Below are 21,962 nucleotides of genomic sequence, written 5' to 3' on the forward strand. Positions count from 1 at the left end.
ACTGGGCGAAAGAGAGAATGATGGCAACTGGCGCAGCGTTAAGCCTCCAAAATTGTTGCAAAAGAGCTTGCAAAGTTTTCCCCTTTCTACCACCTGCCTGTTCTAACCCTTTCAAGTTTCTCGCGGCAAGCTTGTACCACCATGGCACAATGCAACTCAACCAGAAAGGATCCAAGTGCAATCTATTTCTTTCCCGCTGCCTCAAAAAGAGAATCAGCTTTTGCTTCGGCATTTCCTAGTCTTCTGTCTGTTGCAGTCAGTGGCATCGCGAGCGTTAAGCCAGCTCAATGGCGGCCGAGTCAACGCAGGACGAAAAGGGCTATTAGAGGAAACTGGCGTTATAATGCCACAACGAGCAGCCAATAGGAAGAAAATTCATTGCCCCTGTAGTGGATGATATTATCGTTATTGTTATGATATTTTATGGTTTTTTACCCTAATGATGAATCTTCATCAACGAGGAAAGGTGAAGAAAGGCCTTTTAACGTTTTCGTTACAGCTCCAGCTATGTTGAGACGTGCAGAAGAAGCAACATTTTTTCAAAACTAGGCAGAACTAACATGTCCATTAATAACAGCGTAATAAAATGGATAGCCTTACTAGTACCTTATCGGAGTGTGGAGATGTGTCGTATATATATATAAATGACGCTTAGCTGAAGAGTCAACTTGACATAATAGTGTATACACCCGACAACAATTCAAGTTTGACGATTATCTACATGCGACTCAGACTTGGGCTATTGTTGCATTGAACTTGCTTCTGCTTTTCTGTGCTGTTCCTGGGTATTACCCACTGTAATTTCATGCAAAGATGCTTGGAGCTATTTATGTACTCATGTCAATTATGTTTCCAGTAGGAAGTTTCCTAGATGCTAATTATTTATTGTGATTTAATAGTTTAACTTTCCCTTCATAACAATAGCATCAACACCGTTCAAACAGCGTCGATGTTTGGGATGGTGAATTCTTGTGGGGTAACACTTTTCCTCGTACTACACGCATGCAGGGAAAATACGAACGAACTTATCATTTCGTCGGCATTTTGGCTTTAGCCTGATCTGTGTAGGAGATTGCGTTTCGGTCTGACAGATTGCAAGACAAGCACGATCTGAATTTCCTACGAATGCTAGCGCTTTTTCGGCACACGTTATCAATAATTTTGCTTGCAATTGTCTGCACGACGAAACTCTGCCGTACCTCCCATTGGGTTTCTTTGAACCGTACACATATATAGATATAACGATGGATGGGTAGTAACGACAACATACTGAGGGAGGCTGCTTATTTCCGTGGGGCTAACGGCACTCTCGCTACAGTTTCAGTAACGTCGTCATAGCAACTCTAGGTGAACTTGCCGGCTCCTTGCACCACAGTTTGCGGACTGCGTCGTGGGCTGGAGGGGAGTTGCGAGGAATATGGATTAGGCCTGGAACGCCAGCGACAGGGGCTTATTGTCCTTACCGGTAGCCGCGATGGTAGCAGCGCCAGAAACGGTTGCCAAAACTGTCCATGAAACTCCTTCACCAGGAAAACCCTCACAGCGCTTACCGTAGCATGACATAGTAAAGATGGCTTAGAGCCTAGTCTCCCAACCACTACGAAGGGAGGAACTGATAAATAGGTGAAGCCTTGGGGAATTCGAGGGCGAGAAAACGCTCCGAGGTGTCGGGACATCGGGCATAAGACGCAGAAAGAAGAAAGAGATGCGAATCAAGTAAGGACTTCGCTCCACCTCGCTGACTGCACACTTCTTCAGATGCGAGCGGTAAGGACGGCATGGCTGGGAAACAAGGCGCAGTACTGGTGGCGGTCGAACGAGAAGGTGAAGGAGCTAAGTAAATGGGGTTGTCTAGCGTACGGCCTGGACGAGGAAGACGCAGTACGGAGAGAGAAATAGAGGCGTCCCGTATCTGACAGCGGCGGTCTTTGTTTATGGAAATGCCCCAGTGGAGGAACCTTAACATGGCGATGTTCGGACTGCCATACCTACGCTCCTGACTGCGCCTAGCGCTTTGCCTGCAGCCTTTTCACTCTCCACCACCGGCAGACCGACGCCGCCGATTGCGACGAATCTACAGACCGGACTGCTCGATCTCGCTAGCCTGTTCCACCGGCTCCAGTCGGCGCCTCGCCATAGGGTGGCATCATTCGTTCGGAAGTAGAGCTGCAGCTAGTGCTTCTCGAAACAGCCGCCTGGGGGAGTTAGGCCCGACCTACTAAGGGCATGATAATAGGGGTGGTGAAGGGTAAGGAAAGCTTGGGGGATGGTTCCTAGCTACCTAAGTTTAGCCGGCGGCCTTCCGATTGGTCTCTACAGAGAAGCTAAGCAATTTAAACTTTGGTGCTTTTTTCCGCAAAGACGAACGTCCGTTTCCGATCACAACGGTACGGTTGAGCTCATCGGACGGCTTGACCCTTCGGGGCTCTTGGTGCACAGTACCAGAAGTTTTGCTGAGATGAGTAGTCTGATACTTGATGCTCGTTGGCCGGCTGCCTGTTTTGTTGTTTCTTCTCCTTTAGAAATAAATAGAAACCTCCTCGTCATCATTGAGTTTGATCACCAGCTATCATTTTTCGGTTCCTGTTTAAAGACTGTTTAAAGTCATGCTCCAAACTAAAATTTAAAAAAAATAGAAGTTCGAAGGAGAGGCAGCGGAAGTCACTTGTAACGACGCAATGAAGTGTAGTATGGTTAAAGAGTATATCAATAGGGAAAGCTTCAAAGTACTAAGCTTCACTTTCCATTGATTAGGTTGTGAGGTTGGTCCACGGTTCTGTCTAACCTCAACGTACCTGTTAGATTGTTCACACTGTACACATACCATTTTGCCTTGAACCTTGATCGGACATGTTGAGTACAGGCTAACCTATAGCGATTTAAAATAGTATCGTGACGTAGCAATTACTTAGGTTACCCGAGTTAGGTGGGTTAAGTTATAAGGACGTTAGGAAATGATTATTAAAGTTAAAGACAAAACTAATCTCTTTTTTTTCTCAAAATATGTTAATAACATCACCGCAAAGAAATATACATATTACCGTCGATCTGTTAAACGATCCACGATCCTGACAAAGCTTCAATTTTTACGTGATTCCACATTTTGCGCTTTCTGCTAACTAGTAAAAAAGGTTTTTATTTTTTCTTTCAAGAAGCTGCTCGGCAATCGACTATTCTTTATATTCATACGCTCATATGGTTATTTATGTATCTTTATTAGATGCATGAGATCTCGCGGCTCGTCTGCCCAAAGTCTGGGAATACTTCACGCTGTTTTGAACTTCAAGGTTAGCTTTGTTCAAAATGACAGGCCCATATTTGAGAAAGCAAGCAGCTGTCACAAACGAAAACACTGAAAGACTTCGACATAATCGCTCGTTATTATTACAAATGGTTTTATCCGTATTATGCTATACGAAACTTACGAATCTCGCTCTGCCTACATCTAATTGCCTATATTCATTATTATTATTATTAACAAAGAAAAACACGTTTATACAGGCAATAAGTCGACTATAATTTTTACTGAACACTATCATGTTATCAATAATTTTGTTAGTATGGGCCATAACAACCAACAATCTATACGCTGCAAGTTGAAACCTGCAGAGTGAAGATATAATGTTTTCATTTTATCATCATACCGTGCATTTAACATTGAAATGGGTTTAAGAAGATGACGCTCATATATATATATATATATATATATATACTCATACTCTAGAGTATTGCAGTGCTTTGACAAATACGTTTAGCAATGTTAAAGTTCTCCATAGTCCTCATTATGGCAGCATCTTCTTTAACGACAATTAAGAACGATACGTTACCTTCTTAAATGCTCGATAATCACCAACCTTTTTACTAGTCCTTGCGATCAACTGATTCATCTTGGCCAATGTTTTAATGGCACCGCTCTATGATCTAGTCAGTAATTATCTCGTGGTCGGTAATCTGGCGGTAATCATCATTTCGATCGACGATGAATATATACTGTGATATATGGCACATAAATATATACTAATTATATGATGATTACCCATACGCCATTGGAACACCTGACATTGGCCGAATACTACCGGCACAAATCGGTGGACTAACTGGGCCGTGTCGATGTATTCACTCGCCCCTCTTCAGCCAAATCTCACCACACGGTCCTATAAGTTATGACCATCGCCATTTTGCGTCAAGGCACCATTGTGCCAATCAATTCGTGGTAAACGATCAACATTCCCTGCAGCTTTGAAGGCTAGTGTCGCGCACGATCCGAAATAGCTGCGTAGCCACTACACAGAGTGCACGATGCAGTTACTCTTAGACTCGCTTGGCAGCAGCTGAAGCTATAGAGAGGGACACTGCGAAATAATTAATGAAATTAATGATTAGTACCTAAGACAAACGGTTCGATTCTATTGGAGGAAGGTACTAAAAATGATCTTGAAGGTCCCTCAATTGCTCGTTCCGTACAGGTGCACGCAGGATTGCCAGGGTGGGCTACACACGCCTGGTCAAGCGTATGTGAACGATGAAAGCCAGAAGCTCGAACGACGGTCTTCACGAACGTTTATGCTAAGCAAGAAAGGGCCAGAAAAGTCGAGCGGCAGAGACCTGTAAATAGCAAGGAAATAGTAATAATGAAATTTGAAAATTATAATCACAGCTTGTATGGTCATTTACATTATTTTAGGAAACCCTCGTTCCCTCACATACTCTCCACCCCTCTTCCTAAAGTGTTCAAGAAAGCTTAGACAGAACAAGCGTCCTGAATCCACTGATTTTTCAGCCTTTCTGTACGCCACCCCTTCGCCAACTGATTTAATGAAATTGTCACAAAAAATTGTCGGTAGTCGCAGTTAGAGCGACAGGGGGCAGGGATACAGACAAAAATCTGATAACGCAAAACGACATTTCAAAGTGTTGGGTTGATCTGATAGAAACGAGCTGAAAGTAAATAACAACCCGTTGTTAGCCGAGGCTCATATCTAGAACAATGAATGTGTTTGTAGATCTGTGTTTTGCGAGTAAGCACAGAATTAGTACATTACAGGGTTTCGAAATGGCATTGCGTCATTGGACGAAGGCGTACTACCGTACTTCTTTTTTCTTTTTTTCTTTTTTATGATAAATCGACCAGTATCGAATTTGATCTAATCATTTTGGCGAGTCATTATCTTTGAAACGAAGAAATTACGCAGCGCTCTTGTCATGGTCGTTCGACTGCTGCTATGACGGCGACTGTTATCAGTGCGTTAACTGCACGAACATCGTTGTGCTGTTTGGCTGTCTCCTTAAGTTAGTTTCATTAGTCCAAGAGAAGCTTCCGTTGGTAGGTCCCCATCCGAATGGCAAGGTTGGTAGCACTCGGCATTGACGTTACGGCGCCCCTTGTCATCTCTTTACAGTTGCTATTTGAAAGGAACTCGGTACTTGCCCACGTCGAAGCTTTGGATGGGAAATGGCCGGTGAATCTACGAACCGAAAAAAGCGAAATTCGAAGGCGAAGGGAGCTCTGCCTGCTTTCGGACGAAAGAGTAAGCGAAGGGAATCAGACGGTGGCTCTCAACGACCAGGCCTTTCCGCGTCTGCCACTGTTGGGCTGCAGGCGTTTTTGAGCAGGGAAAGGCTCTATGCTGACTTGGTTTACCGGACATCGTGAAGGCCTGGGTTTGACGCACCCTTCCAGTGGCATTTCTTTCGACCAACAACCAATTTCGTTAATGTATTTCAACTTTAACTTGAATACTTGAATGTAACAAAGTACAACTCACGGTTGGCTTTTTTCAAACTTCTTCTTCTTTTCTCTATTTCTACAAAAAGGGAAAGGCAAGAGCATAACATGTTGATTGTCGAAGGCATGAACGGAGGAAATGCTGCAAGGACGTGACTTGTTTCGACAGCTGATTGGTTGTTAATAGAGACGCAAGTGACATCCCGGATCAGTATTGCAAATTGTATGCAGACTTCGAATTCTAGTATCGCTATTATTGAAACCACATAACTGAAATACATCGCTGTTTTTTTTTTTTATTAGATTGAAGAAAAATATGGGCCTACATTAATTTATGAGCTTTAACAAGGTCAGCTTATATGATTAGATTTAGCAAAATGACGTGTTATGTTGAATGATGAAATATCATTTTATTGGGGTTTTATGTTGGCACGACACATCAAGCTAACTTAACGATAATTGAAGGCGAAATCTATCTTGTGCGAATAAACTTGCCTAGCCGATTAAATACGTTTATGGCCATTGAATGGTCGAGCTAAAGATTGGGCTAGCCCGTAAACGCCGTAAACATCAGAGACCCGCTGTCAGTAGCGATAACTCTCTTTTCAGATGATCACTGGCGTGCCTATAACCGGTTAGTTAACATCCTGCGTAGTTCTGGCTAAGTTCACATGCCACACAGATCATCGTTCTCCAACTGAACCGAGATAATATTCTGTTTTGACCGCAGATGTAAACAGTAAACACGCAAACGAACGAACAAACACCACAGTATAAAATCGGCGATAATTGACGTTTATTTTTAGCATAAATAATGCAAGTCATCCAATATGGCCTACGCGACGTTATAGCAACGTAAACGCTGTATGGATCGAAGTCTTTGCCAAAGCATGTTCCCTATTTAGCAAAACATTCGTATCGGGTTGTTCTTGAACAACTCGATACGAATGTTCATTCAGACTCTTGCCTAAAGCAGTGTCCAGCATCGAAAACGGTACCAGGAAGGTGATGCTTTTGAAGCAACTACATTGTTTGTCATCTGAGAAAGACTTCCGTTAACCTAGTTCCAACGACCAGTTGAATTTTCGTTCCGTTTGTTATATTCTAGTCTATTTTGCTTCGTCTGCGCATTTACTTGTTTAGCTACCTTTTAACGCACGCTGCCTTCGCCTTTTCACTACACCAGGCTTCATTGCCCAAATTTCTTCACAGTGTTTCCTTTTTCCAAGTCCTTCTTTACCTACTGTCTAATAGTAGCTATATCTAAACGGTCGACATTCACTAAATCCGCTACGGTCATGTCATAATGCTTTCCGCAACGTTGTTGTGTTCTTGCTCAATGTGCTGCTCTACTGAAAGCTCCTAAGCTCTTCTCACAGTATCGAGCTTCGGTTTGGCCAATCGGCATTTACACATGCCACGTCCCTACATGCGGTCTTGATCTACTAGTATCCGCCAGTACATTACTTCGACCTCACCACAGACGCTCTCCCACTCTTGCTTACCGCAGTAGCAGATCGCCAAAAGCTAGCTCGTTCATACAATTCTCTGCGCCACGCTTGCACTTGTACTTTGGCTTGACGACTCCCCCAGGCGCCGTTAATCAAGTTGCCGATCTCTCTCGTTTATTCTCATTCTTTTCTTTCTTCTCTCGACCTCCCGGTTTACTTCTCACCCAGCGCAGCCTGCCCTGGGCCCAGACTAACACAAGCAAACTCGACCCGAGCTAATGCACAAAACCCAGCTGCAATGGTAGTCGAAGCCTCTTCGCGTAACCAACCTGGCCTTTGCCTTCCCTTTATCAAACTCGAATCGCCTACGCTCGAGGCAACGAGGACAACAAACGGCCTCGCAGCCGACTACTTGCGAACGATTGCATCTACGCAGAGTTGCCTTTCAATTTATGAGAGGAAAGAAGCAGGCAAAACAGGGTAGGGCGAGATGCTCGGTGGCGTTCGGTGTTTAGTCGTGAAGAACGCCTACGGATACGCTGTGTAAGGGCATCGTGCCAATTCCGTTGCGCTAGATGCTAAGCAGATGTGTTTGGCATGCATCTCAGGATGGTACATGGCACAGGATGGTGTAGGCGTCTTGTGTAAGGATTTGAACTGGTAAGAATAGAGCAAGGGGGCAGAGCAGGTTTGTCATTGGCTGTGTGGCACTGGGCAAAAAGAGTTAAAGTGGCTCGGCTATTTAGATAATGGTGGGGTGACATCTATGCTTACACAGTCACTGACCTAGATCTAGGCTTCTTTGGACGACATGACCGCCTTGTCCGCTAGATTCAGTCGTCACGAGAAACCCAACTGAATGTTCGAAGTATGGGCGTATTGCTGCTTGGGTGGGCAAGCGACACTTTCGTTTAAACTAATACTGAGAATTATTACATGTGTGTACATGTCAATTAGAGATTAGTCGGTATATGACGTATAGTTACTAGATATGTCATAGCGGTATTGCTACGATGGTGTTACCCTGTAGACATCCCTACAATAGACGCAGACAAGCATGCGTACAGCTCCATCCAACAAAAAGGAAGCACGGCGAAAAATGAGGAAACAGGTCCTATGAAATGTGGGAAATTCGGAACGTTTTGGTGTCAATAGCGATTCGATTTATTTGAGCTAAACTGAGGCTGGCTCAGGCCACGGGCATACCGCACACGTTGTAGCGTTACTTGAAGAGGCCGGCCTAGACAGAAGGCTTGTTTGTCTGAAGAAAAGCCAATGTTGTCAGAAGGGCGCTAACACTTTCAAATAAAGAGATGACCCAGTTCAGTTTGAGTGTTGCATATCTGATTTATCAACGAAAAAGTAATTATATTGAAGCTGTTGCATGATGTCTGCTAATTAAAATATAAATAAAAAATGGTATACGGATTAGCATTACATCATTACTACAGACCATAGTTCTTAAGTTACTTATGAAACAGCAACTGAAATTATACGTCATTAATTCACCATATCGATTATAATTACTCAAAATGTAACGCTTCATTTGTAACATTTACAAACTTTGTTCTAACTGTTTCGTTCGGCCGGATTCATATCAATTCATTAGACAAAACACTGAAAGTAACGATTCTTCCTGATAAAGCATTGTAACAATCCTGTCGTAGGCGATAAAAATAGGCACCTTTCCCACTATATTTATAGCCGAGCCGAGCCACAACCTCCGTGTTGCAATGTTGCTAAGCTCAAATAGGAAAGTTTAATTTTTTAGCTTACACATTAAAACCCTGTGAAAAATCAAGAATCCCGAAAAAATTCGAAATATCAGAAGCTCTTCTGGCCTGCAGTCCGCTACGAAAATGACCTTCAATTAGCCACCGAAGGTTCTCTAAACTTATTCTTCCCGCGAAACGCTACTACTAGAGTAAATTTCGTCGACATAAAATTTTTGCTCGGATCATGCAAACAAGCCGTATCCGGCTTCTAAATTGAACTCCAACAACACAGACTTGACCTGTTCGCGGCCGTCCACGGACGCCTATGGATTACGTAGGGTTTCGAAGACGATACTAAGAGCGACAAGAGGGTTCTTGAATATTGCACCGTTTGGCCACTTGACGTAGCGGCTCATTTACAGAAGGACTTTGACCAAAGGAGAAAAAGGATATCGCTGATCTCAATGTAGTCTCATTTCAGACGCTGGATTTCCGATGTTTTCCGAGGCTATCAAAGTAAGAATGTTAGCACGCATGAATTCGGACGGAGACACTACTGCTGTCAATGGTGCCACGAAATATAGAGCTTAGTTTTCTTTCTTGTAGAAACTTTAATATGTGTGATATTGTTTCGTTCACCTGGTCAGCTTGGCCATCTGTCCAGGAGGGAATGGCGCTCGTTTAAGCAGTCTCAAGGATGAGAGACCCCTCCTGTGGGAACTTATTTTGCCCTCGTCTCCACGTTTGGCCTCCGCATCTTCCTACGGCAATTCCCGCCCTAGCAGACTTGTGCCGTTAGCAACTTCTCGGCCCACCTCAATCCCCCCGTGCGCTTGTGATAAGCACAGCTTGCTAACCCGATTAGGCGGACTGGCTAGAGAAAGAGGGGTGTTTCTGACCCAACAGTAAGTCGTGTACTTTTATCAGATAAGCGCATACGTATCTCTCGTGGCTGTTAGCGTAACATTGGAGGACGATGATACAGACGGGCTCACTATGAAGTCAGCAACACTACATAACAAAAAGGAAAATAGGTTTAAATACAGTATATAGAGAGAACCGATAGCGGAATTGGTAGAATATCGGATAGGAGTAACACTTTTATGGAGTATCTCCCCCCGTGTTTATCAGATAATCAGATGAAGTTATATCACCATGGACTCATAAAAGTGGATACTAATGACGTACAGCCATAAAAGTGGATGTTGGCTGACATGTTTTCGAATAGTGTAACTGCAAGTTTTCCTATACGAAAATTATTCTAAAATAAAAGTATATTTCTGCAACGAATCAAACGATAGGAAAATCCTCTGTTAGATATTGTATAAGCCACAGAGCCGATGCATGAAACTTAAATGGAGACAAGGTTGAGCTTTACGCGAGTTTTGCTAGCTACCATTCGAGACGGGCGGAGGATTGGATTGTGCCCCTACCTTCATACCCAGAACGCTAACAATGTACCCCTTGATATAGCTGTTCATAGTGATAGAAAACACGGTGGTGATATAAGTATTTAGTTCATCTTCTTGCCGCGAATACTCTACTTATTAATTTTATTACAGGACAGGTTTTGCCGCCTGTTTGTCATGTCTGCAAAGCCTATATATAGTGCTACACTTTAGTTCACCGCATGGGTTAGAATGATAATGTTACGTATCCATTGCTCATAGATACGTTTTAGCAACATTACGTAGATAATTTCAGTAGCGCGACATTATTTGTTGTTGTAGCGTTGTAAAGGAGTGCGTAAAAAATTGAAAACAATGGAAATAAACTATTTTCTGGAATTAGAGAAATCTGTTCCGTGGATATGCATAGGACAAAGTTGTCAGATCTCGTACATCACATAATTTTCAAACAGTGGAACATAGCTGTCTTGTTACCAGTGCACATACGATGCTTTGCCCCGTCTCCCTCTCCGATTGGCCGAAGACTATAAAGTCTAGCTAGCGAGCCATCCAGCTGGTTATTCCGTCGGCATATAGTAGTTATAGGCAAACACGAACAGAAGGTGGGTAGATTGGTGTAACTAGTGTGGTTATCTTTGTATTAGAAGCGCGCTAGTTATGGGGCGGGCCGAGGCGAGGTGGGTTCAGTTCTTCTTTTCTCCGTATGCATAACATGCACACATCTATACGTATGTATACAACATAGTAAAAGGAAGATACATAGATTGACGAGCAAATACATAAAGTGATGAGTCCGGATTCGACTCAGAGGGAGGCATCGAAGAGCGGCGTATGTTTCCTCCTTTTCCCTCCCAAAGGAGGTAAACAAATTGTGCATCGTACTCTATTTAAACGTGGAACCCGTATATGTTCACTGATGGTTACGTTACCCTGTGCATTTACATGAAGTATGTGACGTATGCCGCATTTTAGTTTATAAACTAATATGTAAGTTTATATATATATATAGAACACAAGTGTTGCTATTATTATGGCACCAGGCTGGCTGGCTATGGTAGAAACAAACGAAACCCATTAAATCACCCGCAAAATAGCCACAACACGAAGCAAGCCCATTGGTCCTTCTGGTTACATGAACATTCATTTCCCGATGCCGGCTGAAATATATTTTAGGTAAATTAGTATAATTCGCAGCGTTATACCTGACAGGTAAAGAAAGCTGCTGCAAAAGGCATGAAATTGAAAAATGTTTTTATTTGCCTTATCGTTCGTATAGTGACATACGGTCCATTTACATATATGGAATGTCACGTAGGAGAACTTGCCAGACATCTACTATGGAAACTATGCCACGAGACGATCGTATTTTGGCGAAATGTATTATATATAAATCGCGAAGACGATGTTTATGGTACCCTACGGGCAGATGCCGCACCTCTAATGCGGAAGGGGGAAGCATCGAGATTTGCTTCTCGCCTGCTAACTGCCGAAGGCTGTCGTCGGTACGGTAGCCAACCCTAAGATTCGCCGTCGAGCTAGCAGCGCTGTAAATAAGCGCCACGATAAGGAACCTATGATGGGCATCTTGACGTACGGTTAAAAGAAGCAGAAAAAAAAAAGGAGAAAGTATACGAGAGAGTCAGCCCTGCAAAAGATACTGATGGGACTTAGGTTTATTACTGAACCCACACCCATATAACATTCACACACACAGCATTGCGAGCTTTATATGGTATCACAGCTAAATACTTCAGCAAAAAATTAGTACCTATCTGTCGTGAGTTAGCTTAAATTATTAAGCTAACTTCGCGACTTACGGTTTACATTTGTAATATAAGAAAAGGGTTACATTACCAAAAGAAGCTAGGGTAATCGAAAATTCTCAATTGAGTATGAGTTTCATAAATAATAAGAATTTGTACCATTGTATAAAGCTTTAGGCACATTGCTCTCATGTTACATGCTGCAAGGTTTTTTTTGCAGTTGCATTTACTACCACAGCGAGACAAGATCCGGGAAATATGATTATACTGTTGGTATGTCACAGCTTTCTCGATGATCCCACTTTGGTTGGCGTTCAGACGCAGCCTCTCCTCTTTACGAACGCTGTATTGCTGCTTCGAATTCGTAGATTGTCAAAGGCTTCCTGGATTGTGTCCGTCCTTCTGCAAGAATCGAAAGCTCGCCCTAGACAGGCAACCGGATGCTCATAAGGTCACGAAAAACAATACGAGATGGTGACTAGCGCAGTCAGTAGCAGACATGTTCCCCTCAGGGGAAACGCTTCTTCGTCCGCTGCTACTCATCGCTGTTCTTTATTTACTCATCACCCTCTTTAGATTCTCCATTCATTAAAATGAGTTCATTTTAATACCGTTGCAGCCGACGTCGCCGTGTAGCCCTCATTGGGCGTCTTGGCTAGCAACATATCTTCACTTCGCAGCTTTCTGCCCCCACTTACCCACTGTCCGCATCGTTTTCAGCCCGTTCATCAACAAAACGCGCCATCTTTCAACAACGACAAAGGCAGTGGCATAAACGACGGAGAAACAAGTATGGTCTTTTTCTTAGCACTATATTGCGTGTCACTTGTAGTCGCTGCGTGGTAGAGTAACCGCGGCTCGCCAAAAACCACACACGTATGACCATCTTCAGGACAACAATTTGCGTTGTGGCACAAGGCGGCGTATGCAAAAAACACCACAGATGGCTGGACCATTATCAGTGATAGCTGGTAATTTGTCGTGGCATTCAAAACAGGACAGAAGCATCTTTTCGCTGCCGGATTAACCAGTGGGGTCCCCATAACGTATATGCTTATCTTATTAATCTTAGAAACACATTGTGGTCTAGGTTCGAACCCGGACATAGATATACGATTCGTTTCGTGCTGGGAGCCAGCCGTCTGATAGAATGCGTAACGGCAATACCGGACATATAACTCGAAACATAGAGGCTAATCAATCAGTAAGTAAGCTGTCGACACGATGGGCTTCGATGACATTTGGGAACTTCGGGTTCCGCAGACGTACCCAGAAGTATACAATGCATTTGTAGCTATCTCGTCTTGCCCATCTGTTCGTTTTTTTTGCGACAAACAAATCCAGCCATGTGCTCCTCTTATGCAGGAGGATGCACTCTCGAATAGGCCAAGACTTGGTGCCAACGGTCTCATCCCATCTCTAACCCTCATATCGGCCGTTGAAATGGATGCTTGTCGGTGAGAGTCAAAGTGGTATCGGTAGTAGTGTGGGTTTAGTTGTATCATCATAACTCTCGATAGAACCGAACAAAGAAATTGTATGGCTAGCTTAGTTTTGTTTAATGTGTTGAAATATGTGGACCGCTATCTCGTGTCGTAAAATCAGATCTGCCACATTGACTGAATATGTTCAAAGCTTAACAACTTACGCAGGATCTATTAATGCGTCTGCTAATATCGTTAATAATTGAGAGAACCAAAGTCGATTTACACCGACGCAGGTTTCTTTTCAACGTACGTACGTGATTTTTCGAGTTTTATATCCGGCACTGTCGTTAGATATTCGGTCAGACGACTGGCTCCCAGTATGAAACGGAGTGTGCCTATGTCCGGACTCAAATCTAGACCACCCACCATGTGTCTTTAACATCTACAAGAAAACACTTTACCGACTAAGCTAATATGAGAATTTCCTCAAGATACTGTGGAAACACACAGTATCTTAACAAAGTCTTACGTCCGGTATCGCCGTTAGGGGTTCCATCAGACGGCTGGCTCCCGGCATGAAACGAGTCTGTCTGTCTGTGCCCGGGTTCAAACCTAGGCCACAACATCTCCCTAAGATTATGGAACAAGTACGTCACCGATTATGGAACAAAGCTATCACGGGGGCTCTTCAGGGCACCTACGTAAAGTAAAACTCCGGTGCTCTTCTTTACTGGCTAGGCCTCTAAGCGGCGTCAAGCAGGATCATTTCGCTCGACAAGGCCTTAGTGGGAGCAGCCAATAAATCACTGTATAATATAGCGTAATAGCAGATTTCTCCAGGCCCCATGGTTTTAAAGCCGGCATATCAGCGCGGGGCCGGCACTTGGCCGTATGAAGTAATCAAGAGCCCGAAATAGTGCAGCTACATGATGACAGCGCCAAGTTCCCAGCTGAACAAATATAGCAGTTTAATAGATAGGCTGGCTGGAAAGGGAGCGACCCCACCACACAACTCCTTCTTTAATAATAATCGGTCTGTGTATGTGCGGCACGATGACTGTTGTAGCCTTTAAAATACATTTGCAAAAAAGCTAAGTAAAGAATTTTTGAGTACACATAATTATGAAATCATTGTCGTGCGGTGAAAGCCTACAATTACGATGGTAAAAACATATTTCATTTTGATAAAGGAAGAAAAGTAAAGCAAAAATCGCTTTGAATAGTATTTTCTAAAGCGTAACTAGTATCCTTGGAATGTAAATGCCTACAACCTAATCTTCTAAGATAATAGCCGAAAACGATAATTGCTAAAAAAAAAGGATCTTTTCAAATATTACTAAGGTAAGTGTCGATAGATGTACACGTGAACGCATATATTTACAAAGCGTCGGGTCCTTTTCCCCAGACCAAAAAACATCAATTTTTACCTCGAAGGAAAAAATGATTAAATACATAAATTCAACTTGCTTGACCAAGCCATGATGCTGTGGAGAGCCGACTAGTAGCTGAAGCATGCAACGGACCTCCGCAATCTTAATTCGCATAGCCTATTTTACTTTTCACTTGGATGACTCTGTATCACAAGGATTTCGACAAGGAATGCTCATTGCCTATTCTTCAAATACACACTGTCAAATCCTTTTTATTTTCTACCCCTCGCTTTGTCAGTACTCTTTGCAGCTGGTGTTCCAGTGTTCGGCCTAGGCCTGTTTTACTAGGAACAGGGCTAAGCCCTTCGGGAGCTGAATGCCGTAGTTGCGAAGAGGAGTGACTGAGTGCCGACTGGATGAGAAATGCATGTGTAAGAGTGCAGGGAATCGTCTTTTTCTACGTTCATTAGACTTCCTGGAATCTGGTCAGCTTGTGGAAAGCCGATAGTAGCGGCAGCCGATGCTTTTTCAGGCAGGCTGTTGCCGCCGTGGACGAACTTGCCACTTGGGAGACATGACCGCTTGGCTCGTTTGTTTGGCTGTCCGCTAACGAAAAGAGCCTACGCTATTAGTGGACGTTACTCCCTAAAATATCCGCTCAGAAGATTTCTTTTCATTCTGAAGAACAACGTTGTCTGGTTTGGCCAATTCCTCTTTTCGCTGCTCTCAGTGTGCACCTGCCAACAAGCGACCGATATTATTTAGTTTCTTCTGATAGCAAAAACAACAGGAAGTGCAACAAAGTGAGTATGGACAACAGGAAGCAACTGTGCGTATTTTTATAGAACAGCCGCTGATGCTTCTAGCTCCGTTGTTGCCACAGGCCACTACGCCGTAGTACGGCTGATTACGTACCTGGCGAGCAACGAAATTTGCCTTGACTGCTGTATACAATACTCTAAAGCCCTCTACGTAACCCTGTGGAGTACTCACGTATTTACGCAACTGTCCTTTTTACCCAGACACAAACTAGTAAGGTTAGCTTCCACCACAATAATATCAGCCATCGCGAGCAATCGTGTTGATCCCATACCATCTTTCATATGAGCTATATAGTCTAGCGAGATTTTAGAGCGTCAAGGCTGTTGACAATCTACAATAGCTCGCTCGAGTTCTCCCGGTTTTCCTAACCTTCCCAGTCTGTCGGAGTGCCCCTACTGCTCGCTCGTTCGTCGTATGACGACGAGCCGAAGCTGTCGTCATACGACGAACGAGCGATGTTTTATTGTCCTTGTATTATGGATTCGGGCTGAAGTAGCCCGTGGCTGTTGGTGTGTCTGTGTATATACGTAGCTCTCTGTAGTGGGTAAAACAAGTCCGCACACGTTGTACCCTACCTCATCTGCGGCTCGTACACACTATCCCTGGAAGAGAGGTTTGTGAGTTGGTTCGCCTAAGTGGGCTAGGTTATACTACTATCTGGACAATGTTTGCGAGTCTGGATGTTCCTACTTCTCTGAAAATGAATTCTCGTCTGATTTAGTCCGCATTTCTTCTGTTATTTGGAACCTGTTCGAGACCATAGACAGATATAGAGATAGATATACACACATACACACACTCAAATAGAGAAACAGACAAAGAAATGCGAACACATTCGTGGGCGCAACTTCCAGCCTTTGCACTGCTTGCAAGGCGCTACAAGCGTTTCCTAGACTGTTTGGCCTTTGCGGGTAGACTGCGGTCCACGTTTTTCGCATAGGCAACGAGCTGCCACAAAGCAGAGGGCATTATAGGCTTTTGGGAGATTTTTATAGCGTTATGGACTATTCTAGGGGAGTACAGACGAACGCAGTAAAGCGGAGGTAATGTTGTGAATAGTCCGGTTACAAGGCAAAGCCTGCTTGGAAGTAGATGTAATAGTGCAGGAAACGTGTCAACACTTCAGGAAGAGCAAAACAGAGGCAATGGAAAGATGCGGCTTTTGATGAAGTGTCAAAAATTTTTGACGTTTTCCCGGAGATTACCGGTTTTCCCACCTTTTCCTCACATTACATTTTGACATTATCAGAACATTCGTTTACAAAAACTACGAATGAAGTCTTTGTGTGGAAACCAAAATGCTTTTCCTGCTGTTCGAGACCCAAAATGTTGAGCTCACTGGTGAAAGTATTTTTTAATTTCATAACAAATTTTTGGGAGAAAACGCAAGCATTTGATACCAACTTCAGTCAAGAAGGTAAACCGAGAGCACATGGCTATTGCCAGGGGGTAATTCGCCATACGTTTTAGAACTGCTAGGGGGGTCATTGTGAAAAGCTATTAGCAAGAAGCCAAATATTTTTTATCAATATATATCGTTTGAATTAGTGGTATCCTGCATTAGATGGCCCGAGCACGTCTAACATACCGCGAAGCACTGGCTGATAAGGACATAAAAATAGTTATCTAAGGATGAATAGATGTAGCTTAGTCTTGTGTCGTTTACTATTATGTAGTAATGTCGCTGCAGCAGTTGGACTATGAACCATGAAATTTTCTACCGTGTTTATTATCATGACATGTCATTTGTGTTATTATTATCATTATTTCTGCAGCTGTAATTGGGACATGCTTGTCCGCGTCCACGTACTTAACTTTTCGTTTAACGTAGAAAACTTATTCAAATCCATTTGGTCTATTCATACAATTTACGTTAGAACGATATTGATAGAAGCTTCGGTTTAACTGAACTGAACAGATGAATATAGTAAGTTGTAAGACGCGCAAGTCAAATGATATCAAAATCAGGCCTTAGCACTTTTCCTTTTTTTATTCATCAATGCTCTGGGTTCAACCGAATATTCAACATGGCGTAGGTTATAAACGAATTGTCGAACAGTTCATCTAACAACCTGAGGACACAGAATATCGCACTCAACAAGCGCAATTTGTTAGACAAACTTGTCACATCTTTTGTTTAGAAGGGTTCGAAGTCATCGACATCGTTATTTTGGAGGTCTTCAACCTTGCCTCGCTACGATACGGTTCGGGTAGAACAACCTGATGTCGGCATCGTCATCACGCACCGCCCGAGGCGGCAATCTTTGAATGAAATGTGGCGTCACAGTACTGCGATGATATAAAGACTATGTATTCTCGCCATGTGTGATGTCGTTTGTATGAGGAAATGCATGGAGGTTGATTGTATGCAAAGTTGACTAGACTTCTTCTATGGATGTATGTGTATCGGCGGATGACGCAGGCATGTCCGAGCTATCTGTGTATTTTACTTGCTTATTACTGGTTACTGTGCTTGCCATCAGATCCTATTATAGACAAGGCCAACGTTTGACAAAGAGAAAGGATAATTTTCTGCAAAGCCTTAGTGTTGATTTCGTTACTAAGAGTAGATTTTAGTATAGGCATAGTACATTTGTATGGCTAGATTTCGATATGAATGCGCAAAACTGTCCATTATTCCTCAATAGACGTTGACAAAACGGTGACCTCTGTTACACTGTTCGTTAATGGGGATTCTGTTTGTCGTTGCCTAGGTATACAGTCTCTATTCGCCGATGTATGCTAAAATGAATGGAACTACTTGGAACTCTCGTTCTATCAAGTTACGAGTATCTCATCTTATGAGTAACCGCACAATCAGCTGCTATATTATCGGAAATAGTAGTTTTCATAGACGATTGCGTGCCTACCCCCCCGCCCCCCCCCGCCCTTTCGCCATTCCCACGGTTGAGCCAATGATTCATCCAAGAACCATAATACGTGGGGGTTTGAATAGAATGAGCTTATACATCCACTTCTTATCGCCAGCCCTCGAATACAGATACAGTAACCACTAATCTTTTTCTCTGAGATTCTCGGTATAATGGAGTTTTCTCGTACATGGTCAAGGGAAATTAGGATCAGCTTACACAGGAAACGCTGGGAGGGTTTTACGAGAAAATATTACTTCCATTGGTGAGCTGATACGTTTGAAATAATAAGATGTTTTGAGTTCATTCATTTAAGAAGGAAGGGAACGTCTTTGATAGTAACGTTTGCTGCCAAAGTGTCACACACCATTGGAATTTATGAAGCCTGAAAGCAAAAATCTGCTTTCAGATATTGTATGCTATCCGCATAATGCAACATAAAATATCAAGCAGAAATCTACTGTATTTAGTTGTAGTTTAAATACTAATAAGAAATCAACCTATTAGCTCTCTTCTTACGTTGCGGTATTTTGTTCACAAAAGCGTGAAAAGCCATTTTTCCTCTGAAGGCAGCTGCTCAGTGTTAGCACAAATTGATCTATATTTTTACAGTGGCAAAAGAGTCACGCTTACTCAGAATGCTAGCGTTCGAAGAACCTAATCATACCCTTGATGATACAGACCGTACGAGTCGACTTCTATAATTGCATGAGATCAAGCAAAATAGAGAGAATCTCAGTACATATGTTAGACATCTGAATATAAAAGTAGCTTCAAACATTAATTGACATAGACGGAGTGCCCATCACGTTTTCATTGCTCAGCGGCTGTCAGCGATGAAAACGCCAATGTGCGCCCAAAGGCTATAAAGTGACTTTCGACTAACAGCTAGTTAATCGCTACAATTTGAATTTGGGACAGTGGATTGGTCCGATGATAATTCTTCAGTTGAGAGGGAACAGAGTAACTAATTTCAGCGACACACAAGAAGGTTTCGCTTGTTTTTGCTCTGTTTTTCAATGATACGAGGAATGACGGTGTGTCGAACTTACTTAATGGGAACAGTCGTGGTTGTATCTAGGGCAGAGAAGACACTTTTAAAAAGGACATGCGAATCGGTTACAGAAAATCATGAATTAAAGCAGCAATGGAGTATTTGTATCAAGTGAAGTAACTTTAGAACATCATAACAGATTGCAGGTCGTTAAACGCTAAGCTCAGCAAAAAAAAAACTTGCGGAAAAACGATGGCCTTTAAAACAGTTTCGACAATTTTGGCATAATTTGTGTCTGTTTCTGACCTGTCTTTTTGAGGCTGCGGTGGTTCTGCGTCTTGGGGGGCTTTTGGTCCATGTTAACGTGAAATCTTCCAGCACCTCAATGGCGATTTAAGGGATTCTTCTCTTGCTCGCCAACCAATAAAATACTCATTCCGTGCCACCTCAACACACAGCCGAACATAGTCTTATTCCAAATTGTGAGAAAGGCCCAGCAAAGCGAAGACATTTACAAAAAAAGCAGCAAGCAAGTAAGATTTAAAATGAGAACGTTATGAAACTTGAGCCAACAATCGGCTAAGAAACTATGAAGCTAAAAGCACTCAATTATGTACAATATATTTATTTAACAAAGGATTCTGCTCTCTTAGTATATAATACAATATATTTTTTTAACAGTAGCAGAGTGATTAAGGCTAATTAATGGAAAGGCTTGAGAAACCTAAATGTGCTCGAATGAATACAAAACAAAGTCCTGGTCCAAAAATAACCAGGTCTATTGCTATGAGGATCTATTCGCATGGCCTCACGGCGTTTTTGGCTTGTAATTACGTGTACAAGCGCAGAGCTACGAAACGAAGCTGGAAAGCGCTCTCACTGAATAGGTTCCCATCAAGCTTGTTAAATATGTATTGAATATTAGGAGATATAATGTACTGTGAGAGAATCCAGTTCCGAAAATGACTCGCTTATGAGACACAGGAAGGCGGATACAGCCAAAGCAAATGTCATCTTCTGCACATAGAGATGACATGGCTATGAATTAGCGTTAAATTTTATAGATATAGGCACAAACGAACGCAGTATTAAAAATTTCATTTAAATCGTTTGCAATCTATGTGGAATAAATACATTGTGTTTGTGTGAAAGAAAACCTTTTTTTGATACCAAGGAACTTATGTGCTAGTCATAATAACTTCAATATATTTGTCTTCGTCTTGGTAACTGCATAGAAAAAAAAAATTGAAATTCCGTATCAAACTAATAGTAGTTGTATAAATGAAAACGGAAATTTTCTCATTAATCAATGCTATTATGCACCATATCAATCGCGTTTCAGTCTAAGCCGGACAACATGTGACGAACCCGAAATACCATTGACAAGCGCCTTGTCCATTTCGAGCCAGGTGACCCAGCTGCACTTGTTGTATGATACACTGTTCTTCCCTTCTATAAATAAGGCAATCTATACTCTCGGCCATGATAGGTCCGCTGCATAAACATTATTTCCAATAGTTCCGGCTGCACCTGAGTGGGTTCTAGTTCTAAATATCAACTTTATCATCAAAGCCACTAATCGGATCATAATATTTATGTTGATAGTTTGTTTATGGTCGTTTATGGTCTGATGGGCAGGCTTAACGTCCTTTTGGTATGTCTGTTTGAATATAGGTCCGGCCGTTGTCACCTAAAACAGCTGCATATGCGAGATAATGATATATATTACACGAAAAGTATGTCGAAGAGTATATCACCATTTGGCTATTACAAGTCATATATCTAAAACATAATTAGCGCAGAAAAAAAATTAACCAATGATAATAAAGAAGCGTTAAAGGTCACCAGTACACTAATCTATCTAATTCGCATCCACGACTTTGTCTTAAACACAAAACACTACAATATTATATGACTGTCGTTAAACACGCGGAGTGTAACGTCAGCCGCACTCTTCACGCTTTTTGGGTAGTGATCATTTTAGCTCGCGATAAAATATGCGGGTGAAAGGGAACATGGTGCATTTTGCTACGGGCATCTCTATATACTTACGTCAATGATAGGCTGTACGTATTTAGCGAACGATCAGAAAATTCGCCTCGTACGTTTGTGGGTGATTTTTTTCTTTGTTCTCTTTGGGATTACCCATACTCGGACCATCCCTAAGGCCCTGTCTTTCGTACCGTTTGTCTTCGACTTAGATGGAACGGAAACGGTCCCATTTTACCAACCACTTTTGCAGCTCCATACTTTCTCCCATGCGCGTCTAGTAAACGCAATAAGCGTCTACGCTTTGCATCTGTCACGGTCAGTTTCGGTAGTCCCGTGTTGTTACTTCCTTCTAAAAGGAACAGTCAAACAACACGCTTCCGAGTGCAGGCGGTATGGTTTAGCAGTCATGTCAAATGAAATCATG

The 21,962-nt window shown here is 42.6% G+C and overlaps 1 protein-coding gene and 1 long non-coding RNA gene across 6 annotated transcripts in view; one reads left to right on the top strand and one right to left on the bottom strand.

The window, feature by feature from the left end:
• Positions 1–21,962, top strand: part of LOC111243940 (uncharacterized) — a 253,678-nt gene that overhangs the window by 82,557 nt on the left and 149,159 nt on the right. The gene's annotated exons all lie outside the window — the stretch shown is intronic.
• The window catches only part of LOC111243942 (uncharacterized), a 31,183-nt gene continuing 12,620 nt past the window's right edge, over positions 3,400–21,962 (bottom strand). The window contains exon 5 of the long non-coding RNA XR_002670667.2: positions 3,400–4,605. This is a non-coding gene — a long non-coding RNA (uncharacterized LOC111243942). The remainder of the gene's footprint in view (positions 4,606–21,962) is intronic.

Source organism: Varroa destructor, unplaced genomic scaffold (genome assembly GCF_002443255.2).
Source record: "Varroa destructor unplaced genomic scaffold, Vdes_3.0 BEIS01000002.1, whole genome shotgun sequence".
NCBI lineage: Eukaryota > Metazoa > Arthropoda > Arachnida > Mesostigmata > Varroidae > Varroa > Varroa destructor.